The sequence below is a fragment of the Pongo abelii genome, chromosome 13 (assembly GCF_028885655.2).
Source record: "Pongo abelii isolate AG06213 chromosome 13, NHGRI_mPonAbe1-v2.0_pri, whole genome shotgun sequence".
NCBI lineage: Eukaryota > Metazoa > Chordata > Mammalia > Primates > Hominidae > Pongo > Pongo abelii.
In genome coordinates, this window is record NC_071998.2 from 77511645 (window position 1) to 77526156 (window position 14512).

The 14512-nt window shown below is 41.9% G+C and overlaps 1 pseudogene; it reads left to right on the forward strand.

The window, feature by feature from the left end:
• The first annotated feature begins 4843 nt into the window (after positions 1 to 4843).
• On the forward strand, positions 4844 to 6555 carry LOC100448211 (cell division cycle protein 20 homolog; annotated as a pseudogene).
• Positions 6556 to 14512: the final 7957 nt, after the last annotated feature.

Genomic DNA, 14512 nt, shown 5'->3' on the forward strand with positions numbered 1-14512 from the left:
CATAGGAATACATATATACATGTGCACACATACCACATACATATATATTTATACGTGTGTGTGTGTGTGTGTGTGGTATTTTTCAATTCACACCTGGAAAGTGAAAGTAGTGCTCCCATTAACTATTCCATGTCTGTGCACAGTATGTTCCTGGTAGAAGAGAGTTTCAGTTTAGAAGGGGACTCCTCCATGAACCTTCCTTCCCCAACTCCCAGAACAAACTGAATCCCCTCTCTGTACGGATTGCTTTTATCTCTAAAATAGATCTATGTCCTTTCATGCTGTCTTGTATGAGAGTACACTGTACATGCATCCCTCTCCCTTTCTCAAGTTAAATAAGGTCCAGGAAACTTTGTCTGGAATTCCCAAGGCTGCTTGAGGATGGGAGCTGCTCAGTAGACATGTCAATACGTGTCTGAATATTTCCTTCTAAGTGAACTCTCTTCTGATAAATGAGAATGAATTTTGGCCCGGTATTGATTTCCCTTTTAGATGACACATTTCTTTTGTTAACACGTTTCCATCTTTGGAGAATGAGGGATAAGTGTGAAAATGGGTACATTTACTTTCTTTATTTACTGAAAATTTTAATTTATTTTCAGGCAAGTAGGTTCCGTATATGACTTTTCCTGGGGTGAGAGGCTAAAGGAGTGGGAGGGATGGCATTTTCGGTTGACAGAAATAGAGGTCAATCAGTCTGGTGCCCACATGCTTTGTGAATGCTGGCAGCCAGCCTGAGTTCAGGTCTCAAGCAGATTAGGCCAAAGAAAGCACAAATGCAAACCCAGGCAAATTACCCCAAATTGCAGCTATTCCAGCATTCTTATACGCTGGATTTCTGAATATAAACTGACCCCCAAGATATTAAGGAAGAGAGGGAGGAGAGGAAACCCTCTGGCCAGCTCCAAATCCATCTGCTTGAATTACAGAGATGCAGGCCTCCGTCTGAGGCTTTCCCCTTCATACCAAGCAGGAGGGCATTTGGAGCTGTGCGCGTGTTCGCATGCATGTGAACTCATAGACAAGGGCATATGTGTACACTGCACACTCAGCATGTCAAAGGCAGCACTTGTTCTGCAGGCCTCATAAGAATAACCACATAACACAATGGTTTCTTTCTAAATAAACAGAAGAGGAGAGTTGGCTGATAAGGCACTTGTAGGATATACCAGGCCAAATTCAATCAGCGACTCCTGAATGTAGACAAGTGGCCTTCTATGCTAGTGAGCTTGGGAGAAGATATCATCTCTCCTGTCCACAGGCCCCATAATTGCATCTCATTCCTGACTCCTGCGAAATAATGACCCTCTCCCCCAATGGTTTGCAGAACACATGGGGAGGAAACAGTAGATCTGAGCTAACTGGCCCAGAAATTCTAACCAGATGATGGAAAAATGTTTTGTCAAAGTAAGAGTTCTTTGAATTTTTAAGAGCTTTGCATAATCTAATAAACAGCCTTTTCAAGAAAGTGTCCAAAATGAGGCCAGCAAGACTATCCACCATTATTTCAATATCATCTTGCCAATTCTTTCATTTTGACGGATACAGACAGGAATCCCAAATAAAACATTCCTTCTTAGTCCTCCCCTGCTTCTTTTTTGGCAAGAGTATAAAAGACTTTTCCCCCTTAAGCAAAGCAGTAAATGACACAATGAAAGAAAAAAAAAATGCTTCGCAGAACTGCATTGTATTTTCAACTTTATTAAATAAGCAAAAAAAAGAAAGAACTGGAAAAAAAGTAATTTTGCAAAGTCTATTAAACTCCCGTTTGTTTGTGGAGGTGTTGGCTAGTTGTCTAGATCCTTGAGCAACTGACCTTTTTAGTTTGTTTTTATGTTCTTTGTTTTCGGCTTTTGTCCACAACAGGCAGTCACTTCAGACCAGGAAGTCTCTAAAAGCACCGAGACTCTTCGGAGGTTAATGCTTTCGGCCAAGATCATGGATGGGGAGGACACAGGGCTTTACCATCAGCACTTCTCTTGGTACCTCACTATCAACAGGATGATGGCCCATAGCAGCAAAGGCACCAGTTTTCATGCACTGTCCAGTTTACCTATTTTGGCAAATCCTTCCTCCTGGCCTCCTGACTATGACACCACCCAGATGTCCATATTTTCTGCCAGGAAAAGCCTGCTGGGGACAAAGCTTCTTACTTCATGTTTATCTTCTCTCCATTTCAGAAAATGTCCCGTCTTACATTGCAACTTGTTGAAAGCAGGAAAGTGATTTTATAGTAAGACTAATTTACATTAAAGTGAAAATGACATATTATTTTGAGGGGTACCACTTCAAGTAATTTGTTCATATTTTAATAATATATTGAGAGTCTCAGTGGCTCAGGCCTGTTTTCCTGGCACATAATGAGGCAAAGCTAGGTGTTTGAGACCAGCCTGGACAATATAGGAAGGCCTCATCTATGTAAAAACAACAACAACAAAAAAGAATATGATAGAGACATTCACTTCATTGAGCATTACATTTTTTGAGCATTATATATTCTGTGTCCTGTGTCTCCATACAAATTTTAGATTCAAAATATATTATTACTGTAATGTTAACCCCAAAAGAAAAATATTTATTGGTAATAATCTAAGGACTATGATATGTAAAGAAGACCTCTCCAAATGCTCAAATCATACCATATTGGGAATTGATTACTCAAATAGCTCTCTCTATATACCTATATCTAAACCAGGACCAAAGACTAAACAGGCTCTGAAAAGATCTTTGTTTTTGTTTTTGTTTTAGAAACAGGGTCTCTCTTTGTTGCCCAGACTAGTCTCGAACTCCTGGGCTCAAACGATCCTCCCCACTCAGGCTCCCAAAGTTCTGGGATTACAGGTGTGAGCCACTGTGCCTGGACTGAAGGTATCTTTGTAGGGTGCTTCTTTTGCATGGGAGATGGAACATAAAGATCCAATACAGATGGGATTGTTCTATAGAGTAAAATGAACAAGTGCATAATTAATTCCCATGTAAGCCATTCTCTGGTTAAAAGTTTGCCAAAAGTTTCTACCATGTCATCCTCTATCTCTGAAGTGAATACAGAAGCAGTACGATGAGACAGTTATTAGCAGAGGAAGGGACCTACATGGGACTCTTGTAGCTCATGTGGATATGGAACTGCAGAAGAGAGAGGCTGAGGCTGACGTAAAATAAGACCCTGAAACCCAAAGGCAATCAATGAGATAGCATTGGTTAGAGTTCAAAACCTCAGAGATCCATATGGCTTTCTTGGTGGAAAACTCATTTATCTTGACCTAAGGCAGAAAGTGAGAAGGAGGCAGTAGCCACCAAGACAGAAGAAAACTTAAACATCTGAAGAGGGAAATTCAATGGGCTCCAGGTGCCTTCCGTGTAAACATTTCAGAAAAACTCCCAAAAGTTTGATAGAGCTCATGCATATCAATGAAACTGTAAAACCCAGTCAAGTCGCCATCCTGGTTGGACTCTAATAGGGAAGAAAGAGAGGATTAGAGCCAGAGAGAAGGAAGACTGCTTCCAAAAATAAATTTCAAGAATGCCTTAGGGTAAAAGGATGGACATCTTCACTGGGGACCAAAGATGGGGAGCAAATAGCACAGAGAAGAAAGGTTTATAAGGTTTAGGAGCAGAAAAATTTGACTTGGAATTCCCAATCCTGTTCCTGTTTCAAAGGGCCACTTCTGATGCTGTCTGTTGCTGTTGTGCAAACTCACTTTTCCTGCAAAGCCATTGAGGCATCTTCATATGCCATGATGTCTGTACTCTTTAACTTCCGAGATAATTATTCTCAAAGGAAGAAGTCACTGATGGAAATCCCTGCAGCTCTACTGGATAGCAAATAAATTGCATTTATTCCTTCTGGAAGAATTGTTTTAAAGCAGAATTACGTAAAGGGACTCTATAAAGAACAAATATAGGTTAAAACTTGAATTTTTCTCAATATTCTAGAAAGATGATGGGCTGTCAGTATCCTGCAAATGTCCCGTCTCTTCCTAGGACCTATGAAATCTCTCTCTCTCTCTGCAAGCCATCTGGTGTTTGCATTATACTTTCATGTGTTTTTTCACTCACAACATCAGGTCTTCACCCGCACTCTTTCATGCCAGAAATTTCATCCCAGCGATGTTTGGCCCACTCCTTCCTCTCTTTCCTTCACATATTTCTTGAAGTATCAAGATGTTCCTGAATATGAAAAGCCTTTTTCCTCCTGTGCTTTTTCTTATACAGAACCTCTAAGTATGAAATAAACCATCATACATAAATAGTGTACATATCTTATTTGTTTGTTCATTCATGGGTATTAGTTGCTGTTCGTGTGAATGGTTTAGATGTTCTCTGTAGAATTATTGTCTTCTATTATGTTAACAACGCTCACTTTCAATTGTAACATATTGCAAGGTAGAAAATATATTCTTTAACCAGGATTTTAAAAAAATAGTCATATAGGAATGTTCCCTGAGAGACAGAGAGAAAATATTGGTGCTCATACATTTATGTATATATACAAAAATGTACGCATATTTATATACACACATAGAAATGTACATGAATGAACATATATATACATGTGTATGTGAATATACACATGTATGTGTCTATCATAATATCATCCTTTGTTTTATATTTTTGTGTATATTTCAAACATATTCAAGATTTTTGTACTGTGGTACCTAAATATAATTTATTTATGTTCAAAACAGTGTCTACACCGTCATGAATAAGCTGTGGCTGAAAACCATTTGATAATGAAGCAATGGAGCTGACAATGATATTCACTTATTGCCTGTTTTTCTGTTTTTTTTTTGATGCTTTTAAAAACTGCTGTCTAGGGTCGGAACGGCAACTTGCTCCGGAGGGCACGGGCTCCGTAGGCACCAACTGCGAGGACCTCTTCCCCTGCGGGTGCTTCCATGAAACAATTCGCGTTCGAGAGTGACCTGCACTCGCTGCTTCAGCTGGATGCACCCATCCCCAGTGCACTCCCTGCGCCCTGGCAGCGCAAAGCCAAGGAAGCCGCAGGCCCGGCCCCCTCACCCATGCGGGCCGCCAGCCGATCCCACAGCGCCGGCAGGACTCCGGGCCGAACTCCTGGCAAATCCAGTTCCAAGGTACAGACCACTCCTAGCAAACCTGGCGGTGACCGCTATATCCCCCATCGCAGTGCTGACCAGATGGAGGTGGCCAGCTTCCTCCTGAGCAAGGAGAACCAGCCTGAAAACAGCCAGACGCCCACCAAGAAGGAACATCAGAAAGCCTGGACTTTGAACCTGAACGGTTTTGATGTAGAAGAAGCCAAGATCCTTCGGCTCAGTGGAAAACCACAAAATGCGCCAGAGGGTTACCAGAACAGACTGAAAGTACTGTACAGCCAAAAGGCCACTCCTGGCTCCAGCCAGAAGGCCTGCCATTACATTCCTTCCCTGCCAGACCATATCCTGGATGCCCCTGAAATCTGAAATGACTACTACCTGTACCTTGTGGATAGGAGCTCTGGGAATTTACTGGCCGTGGCACTGGACAACAGTGTGTACCCATGGAGCGCAAGCTCTGGTGACATCCTGCAGCTTTTGCAAATGGAGCAGCCTGGGGAATATGTATCCTCTGTGGCCTGGATCAAAGAGGGCAACTACTTGGCTGTGGGCATCAGCAGTGCTGAGGTGCAGCTATGGGATGTGCAGCAGCAGAAACAGCTTCGAAATATGACCAGTCACTCTGCCCGAGTGGGCTCCCTAAGCTGGAACAGCTACATCCTGTCCAGTGGTTCACATTCTGGCCACATCCACCACCATGATGTTCAGGTAGCAGAACACCATGTGGCCACACTGAGTGGCCACAGCCAGGAAGTGTGTGGGCTGCACTGAGCCCCAAATGGATGACATTTGGCCAGTGGTGGCAATGATAACTTGGTCAATGTGTGGCCTAGTGCTCTTGGAGAGGGTGGCTGGGTTCCTCTGCAGACATTCACCCAGCATCAAGGGGCTGTCAAGGCCGTAGCATGGTGTCCCTGGCAGTCCAATGTCCTGGCAACAGGAGGGGGCACCAGTGATCAACACACTCGCATCTGGAACGTGTGCTCTGGGGCCTGTCTGAGTGCCGTAGATGCCCTTTCCCAGGTGTGCTCCATCCTCTGGTCTCCCCACTACAAGGAGCTCATCTCAGGCCATGGCTTTGCACAGAACCAGCTGGTCTTTTGGAAGTACCCAACAATGGCCAAGGTGGCTGAACTCAAAGGTCACACATCCAGGGTCCTGAGTCTGACCATGAGCCCAGATGGGGCCACAGTAGCATCCGCAGCAGCAGATGAGACCCTGAGGCTATGGCACTGTTTTGAGTTGGACCCTGCGTGGCGGCGGGAGCGGGAGAAGGCCAGCGCAGTCAAAAGCAGCCTCATCCACCAAGGCATCCGCTGAAGACCAACCCATCACCTCAGTTGTTTTTTATTTTTCTAATAAAGTCATGTCTCCCTTCAAAAAAAAAAACAAAAAAAAACTGCTGTCTAATTATAGAATTGTATTCAATCCTGTTTTAACAAATAAGAGACAATTTACAGTAACTCACTTGCAGCAATGTGCTTTGAATCATTTCAGAGAAGATGGAGGACAGAAGAGATTGGTTGACACCAGAGTGTGATTAAAAAAATAGGAGTCAGTGGTATTTATGAGATGAATAAATAAAGCATGCGCCCACTCCCATTAACCCACTGCATGGTCAAGTTCTTAGGGGGGCAATGAGGCAACCTCTCCAATATTCCCATTATAGAGCTCCACTAATATTCTGCTTGGTGATGACAAGGTTGCATTTAGATTGGTTGATAGTTGGTATTGAGCCCAAAACCAGGGTTGAAGTTGTTCCAGGGAGAGGCTGGATTGAGGCACAATGTACGGCTAACGTTAACCTCCTCCTGACTTGACCACCCCAGCAGAAGGGCCTTGACACAAACCCAGTGTATCTCCTGAGTGGGCAAATACAAGGAGCGATCCAGGCTGTAGTTGCATGGCCTGAGCAGCAATGCAAGGAGGACCTTCCTTTTGCCTTTGAGCCTCCTCTTCCAGAGAAACTTCTACCAGTGACCTGGCAGTGAGACTTGTGTTTCACGTAGTGGTGAATGTTTTAGACCTCCAGACTCTTGTTCTACCGAGGACCCTCCCTCCAGGCTCCTGGCCTTGCTGCAGACTTCCTGAGTTTTAGTCCCCAGAATGGAGCATTCTAGCCAATGGTTAAAAGTCCTGGTATTTTCTCCACAAAGTGATGATAAGAAAGGGGGTTGACCCCTCAGTCATATCAAAAATGTTTGGAGGTCACTGGGTAGACATGAAAGACAACCTGTTGAAAATGTAGATGGAGGTCTGGAGTCATCACACAAGCAGAGGAAAAAGACTGAAAAGAAATAGTGTCAGAATGTTAATGATATGGTGATGTTAGAGGTGATTTTAGTTTTTTTCTTTGTACTCTTCAGTGTGAATTCTCTAAAATGAGCATTTTTTAAACAAGAAAAAAATGTTAAAATAGGCACCGAAAACCTGAATACAATAAAATACTTTTAAATAAGTTCACACTCATATCTAGAAACTCTAAGCAAATCTAGGTTGCCAATGGTCACAAAAGATAATTCTGTTTAGGTTAAAAATGTGAGCTATGACTATCTCACTTTCAGATATTCACAGAATAGAATAGCAGGACTAAATTGTGTGCATGGCTGAGGAAACATAGCTTTTTGTTTTCTCTGTGTCAGGTGGTTTCTCTCTCTTTAACCAAGATTACATTTCCAGAGTATCTACTTCTCCATTTCTCCTGCCTTTTATTTTTCCATGGTTGCAATCTCCTGTAATTATGAGAAAAAAGTTTTTTCCTGGAGCAGCATCTCTGAGATTAGCCACTTTGGAGCCAACCTGACGATTCCCAGTTGGTGCTAATAATCTTCACGGTAGAAACAAGTTTTCAGGACATTCAGCTCTGCTCTGAGACTTAAAACGGCTGGAAAATGCATGACTTGAGTTTTTAGATCTGACAGCATTTGAATCCACTGTCAAATAGTACTTAATACCTGTTAATCTTTTTGCAGTTTATTTTCTTGTGTTTGGATATTTGCTACAGTAATTAAAAGCAGTTATGAATTCCTGAAATACAATTCCAAATACCTAGTTCTAATGAGTCAATCCAGTACTTGGATAAACAAATACCAAAGTTCAGGAGAGGGTTAAAAAGTTGGGAGTTGTCTTTATTTTTGAACCACACTATCTTTAAATTGCACACTATTGTCCTTAAACTGTATGAATTCAACCTGGAAGGATAAACCATTCCTCAAATTAAGGCCTTTTGCACTTTGGTGATACATCTTTATTTATGAAAACCTGACATCTCCATTTCATTAAATTTTTAGAACTAATCCTTGATTCTTGCTAGATATTTAACAAATGAAGTTTTTGTTAATATATTAGTCTGTTCTCACACTGCTAATAAAGACATACCAGAGACTGGGTAATTTAAAAAGGAAAGAGGTTTAGTTGACTCAAGTTCTGCATGGCTGGGGAAGCCTCAGGAAACTTAACAATTATGGCAGAAAGGGAAGCACGTCCTTCTTCGCATGGCAGCAGCAAGGAGAAGTGCTGAGCAAAATGGGGAAAAGCCCCTTATAAAACCATCAGATCTCACAAGAACTCACTTACTATCATGAGAAGAGCATGAGGGTAATCCCTTTATGATTAAATTACCTTCCACCGAGTCCCTCCCACCACATTTGGGGATTATGGGAACTACAATTCAAAATGAGATTTTGGTGGGGACACAGCCATCCATATCAGTTAATGACCATTTCGTTCATAAATTCATTCGTTCATTCACAGCCCTCTGGATTACATATACCAGGGAACAAAACAGGTTAAAAAAATCTCTGTTCTTGAGGAGCTAAAATTCTAGTAGGTGGAGAATAAACATAATAAATAAGTAAAATACATGGTACTTTAAGCCCTTTGGAAAACATACAACATGGTAGGGAGATATGGAGAGAGCGGACTGCAATTTTAGTTGGGGATGGTTCTGTGTCAGTCTCACTGAGAAGGTGACTTTCAAAGGCCCGCAAAAGAAAAGTAGGTTAGCCAAGCAAAGGGAGTGGCCTGGGCTGGCAGAATGAATGGTGCAGGAGTCCTGAAGAGGGAGAGAACAAGTGGGAGGGGAGGGGTGGGGGAACAGCAGTGCAGCTGTGAGAGGGATGGGGGCCCAGTGAGAGTGAGGTCAGAAAGGTCATGGGGTGGAGGGGTACAGATTACATGTGATCTCCTGGACCATTATGAAGATCTTGACTTAGTCTGGCTGAAGAGGGAGCCATTGCAGGATTTTAAATGAAGAACTGTTGGCCTCTGACTTTTGAAGGTCACTCTAGCTGCCACATTGAGACTAGATTGAGGCCAGGCAAGGGTGGAAGCAGGGAGACCAGGTAGGAAGAGGATTTACTTAGACCAAAGCCGTAGCAGGGAAAGTGGTGAGAAGTGGTCAGACCCTGGATCTATTCTGAAGGTGGCACTAACAGAGTTTGCAGAGGGATTCAAGATGGGGTGTGAAAGAAAGGGAGGGGACAAAAATGAGACAGTACAAGGGTAAAGGGAAAAGTGGAGTTTCTATCAACTGAGTTTGTATGCCTTTGTTTCTGGGACTCAGGGGTAAACTTCCGAAAGACAAGGACATGTCCTGTGTTCTGTAAACATCACAGAATCAAGAAACAAGAAAAATGATGTCTAAACATAAAGTTTAATAGTCCCCCTTATTTATCTGCAACCTACAGGGAGTTTGAGCCTTTCCCATTCCATAGGGATGTCTCAAGCTCCACTCTGGGGCCTGCCTTCTAGGTTGGCACCTAAGGGCAGATGTTTCTGGGCCCTCATTGTTACCCCCAGAGTCTTAGTGATGACCTGTGGATGGCATGGGGATGGGTTACTTCTTATCTGTCTGGATATGTTTTACCCTTTGGACTCCATGGGAATCCAGGTACTTTCCCAAACATGTACAAGTCCAGGAGAGGGATGGAGGATGAGGGATGAGATCAGGTTGCACTCCAGGTCTCACTATCTTATTTTCTTGCACAACAAACAATGCAGGCTTAATCCAGAGGGCATGGGACAAAAATACTTGAAATTTTTGACAGAGGCCAGCTCAAAAACATAAATGAATCACCCTGGCCAGATGAAAACAATGGGGAGTAAGTGGTGCTGACTGTGGCAAAACAAAGAGTTGCAGGTGATGGCTGCCACAAGAAAATGTAAGCCCAATAAACAAAACGCGTGTGAGTGGATTGCAGCCCAGGAACGACTTCTTGGCCAATGGCTTGGGCCATGGGAACAGTACCATGAAGACTCTCCCTTGTTCCTTGGAAGGCTCCTCTCTCTAACTCTCCCTCCCTTCCCCTTTCCCATGGCCGTTTCTTTAACCCATTCATTGCCTACACTACAATACCCAATTCACCCTACACTACTTCCTGACTTTTGCTCACCCCCTACAAAAATAATCTAGTTCTGGATCTTTTAGTCCCCCTGTGTCTTGCTAACTCTACTGCAGTAAATGCATCAGGTGTTTGTCTATAGATGTGAAGTAATTCACATGTTTTACATTTCGGTATTTACCTACACAAATTTACCAATGTACACTCCTAGCAGCATGCTGCAAGGGAGTCTTCAGGATGCCAACACCTGATTCACAATTGTTTTCATTTTTTCCAGTCAAGTGGGCAGCAGAAATAGTATCTTGTCTTTCTTTTTGTCTGTGTTTTCTTGATTGTTGGTGAGGTTGAATATCTTTTCAAGTGTTTGTTGATTATCTGAATTTTCTTCTGTGGATTAACTACTCATATCCTTTGACCATTGTTCTATTGTGTGGTTTGTCTGTTGTCTTTCCTTTAACAGTTATATATTTTGCAAATACTTTTTCCCAGACTGTTTTGTGTTTTGTGTGTGTGCGTGCATGTGTGTGTGTGTGTGTGCGTGTGTGTGTGTTTTAATGCTGTTTATAGTGTCTTTCATTCCTCAAAAAAATTTCCTTAAGGTCATTATATCTGATTTTCTTTTCCATTATGGGTTCTGGGTATTCTATCTTCTTTTGGAAGACTGTCCCCATATCAAGCTTGTAAAGAGAGTCTCCTTTATTTTCTTCTACATTTACAAATTTGGTCTTTACATTTGGCCTTTTCATTCATCTGAAAATTCTTTTTTAAATCATATGAAAATTAGTATTTTCTTCAAATGGTCAGCCAACATTATTTTCTGAAAAGAAATCCATTGTTTCCCACAACTTTACAATGTGGCCTTCATCCTGTATTCAATTCTAGTCACTTAATTCAACAGCAAACATTTATTGAGCTCTGCTACCTGGAGAACTCTTCAAGGTAGAGTTAAGGCTCAAAGTAGAGTCAAAACCAGATGGGCTCCTGGACTCCGTCAATGTTAGCCTTGATTCAATAATATCTGCTGGACTTTACCGTTTTCAAATGTAATGGATCATTAGCTTTCTAAGAATATTTCATACCTATTAATGGTAGTTCCAACTATGCCAATGATCTAAGATCGTAACATATTTTATCATGAAACAGGAACAAATAAAGAGGTAATCTGTAAAAAGCTCCCCAGCTTTCCCATGTCCTCATTATAACTCCATTCCAGGTTCTCCCCTTATCCTTGAAAGAGCACCTCTCTATCTGTGAGCATCATGAGCAGGAATGCAAGTCCAGAGCCACCTTTGCTCCCTGCAAATGAAATATATTAATTTCCCATGTCTCTTACTGTTTACTGACCCATTCAGGAGGAATTCGAGGAAGGGAAGCAAGAGAGTGTTGCAGCATGACTGCCTGTGGCTGCAAGCAAGGGCACCTTCCTGCTTCTCTTGCTTTTCCCCTTTCACCTTTTCCCTGCTGGCCTCCAAGTGAAAAATACTCATCTTCCCTTAGACCCATGAAACAGGAAGAAATATCTCATTGACTTGAGAAAAATGTCTAATGAAAATATGATATTCCTTAATGCCTAGGAAGATAGCAAATCTATTTAGGGAAATACATCTTAAAGTTTTGACTTGAACTTGAAGTTCATCAGGACGTGGCCTCTCTGTAATGCAAGTATAAGGTGAACCATAGCAGATTTTTAATGTCAACAGTGGTTTTTCTTTAGGGGCACTCCGTGTAAACTATTAACACCTCCAACGGTCCAAAGTAAAAGTCCTAAATAGAAAGCAAATCTTTATTTTAAGTATAGATGTTTTTCCTCTCCATTATCCCTTCATGAAACCTGCTTTTTACCTAAGGCAAGGTCAAAAGCAGGACCTTGACCTGCTAGAATGGAAGCTTCAGGGTGCGCCTGAAGACTAGGAAGGAGACATACTATTTGAAGTGATCTCCATGATAGTTATGATTTCAAGGGCTCTATTTTTGGCTCTTGTAAGGCCTGGTTTTGACTACTCTGCACATTACCTCGCCTCTCACCTCTTTTACTTTCTTTCCCTTCGCACCACCATCACCCCTGTTCATCAGTGGAAGCCAACTAAACAGAGAATGAATGGCTGATGAAAATTACAAAGGAAGCCAATATTGAAAGAATGGACTTTCCAGGGGGTGAAGTGTAGGAGAAAGGTCCAGGGATAAGGAGAGACAACGATGACAGCCGGAATGGCAATGGCAAGAGCCAGGCGTGACAGACCGAGGTCCTTCACCCCAAGGTGAACCCCACAACTTGTTCCATTCTTCCTCTGCCATGTGAAAATATCCTCTAAGATGTGTTACTCTTATATATTTGCTGCTAACCCCATCCACTTGTTTCTCATTGGAAGAAAATATTTCTAATTCATTGGAGAAGTTTAAATTCTAGTAAAATTTTTAACGTTTATGATTCAGAGTTAAGTATAATCCCCTAATTTACATTTATTTTCTTTTAAAAGGATGAGTTTGGTCTTTCAAAATGTGAAAGGCCTCCACAACAGTTATCTTCAAATGGTTTTATCTTCTTGCTTGCTTCGTTGTCCCTGGCCCTTTTGGAAAGTTGACTTAATTTTATACACCTAGATACTTTTACTTCACCCATTTGCTCCTAAGGCACTCCCAAACATAAAGTAAATGGATGAATTTGCTGATTTTTCTTCCATGAATAAGCCATATCCTCTAGAGCAAACGGGCATAAGCTTTGTAGGCTTCTTTTCCTCATTAGCATAGGGTTTTAGACTTTGTGGAGACAAAAAAAAAAATCAAATTCCCTTAGAACAAATGACCCAGATTAGAGGGCAGTGTATTGGCTAGGAGGGAAATGGACAGAAAGAAAATATGTAGCTTGTCTCTACAACTGTAGTTTTTAAGCCCAAATAGTTTCTTGGAAGGCTCCTTTGGGTGAGAGGGTTTACTGATTTTTTTAAATTTCTTGTTTCTTTCTAAGTCCTACTTCTGGGGCTGCTGCTGGATCATCAACTCCCCAGCACAAAAGAAGGCACCAAAGTCCCCAGGGCTGTCCAGAGAACAAAGGGGAGCCTGCTGCATGCTAATAAATTGCTCATGTTAGCACCTGTAAATCTGTTTTGCATTTCATTTCAACCTTTACTCACTGCCGATAACAGCCCCTGAAAATGAATCTTGACAGCATGTTGTGATTTTACAGTATCCAGCAGCAAACCCCAGCTAATTGTGAGCATATGATTTTTCAAGCACTAAATTTTATACTTAGTCCATGGCTCTGACAAACTTACTTATTTGGCAGTTGCTAATCATTAAGGCATTAATTGCTTTTCTCCCAGCATTTAAGCAAGATGAAGTTTGTTTTCTAAAAAGCAACTTCTGCTAAGCTCGACAGTCATCTTTGATTCTTTGTAGGCTGTTCCTGCGGATGTGTTTTTTGCTGAACTGTTCCAAGAAAAAACAAAAAACTGTTGAGATAGCAAACAAAGGCCCCTGTGCTGAAGTCTTGCAGAAGGGCAATTCCAGTGGTGTCTAGTTTCAGGCTAGAATACTAAGATCATAATTTCAGGCCATCGATGGCTCTCCCAGATGTCTTTGGTCAAGTTAATCACAGTTTGCCTGAAGGTTGAGTTTTCAGGTAATCCATCATGGCATAATTGTAAATCAAGAGTTCTTTCTAGCTAAAAGTTGGGAGGTTTTCGAGCAGCCTGAGACTATGAACCATGAACACAAGGCCCCCACCCTCTGTCTTTTGAGTTTTGGAACTGAAGTCAATTTCACAAATACTGAACAAGGCTCAAGACGTTACATGTCAAATGGACACATGAAGTGATTGTCATTTGCGTCAGTAGGAACACATATGATGTTGTGGGACTCAGGCACACCTGGTCTTCTAGTGGACCCTCCAGTAATGGAAGATTTTCATCCTAGATGGGTAGGCATTGACATCATACCTAGTGTGTCCTCTGCCAGGCACCATAGAGGTGTGGAGTATGCCTGCCGATGCCCTTGTTGCTGGAGGAGAAATCACATTTTTCTGTTCCTCTTAGCTTTTTCTCCCTGGTTCCACAAAATCCCTTTAGTCTATGTTGCTTTTCTTCAGCCTGATTTTAA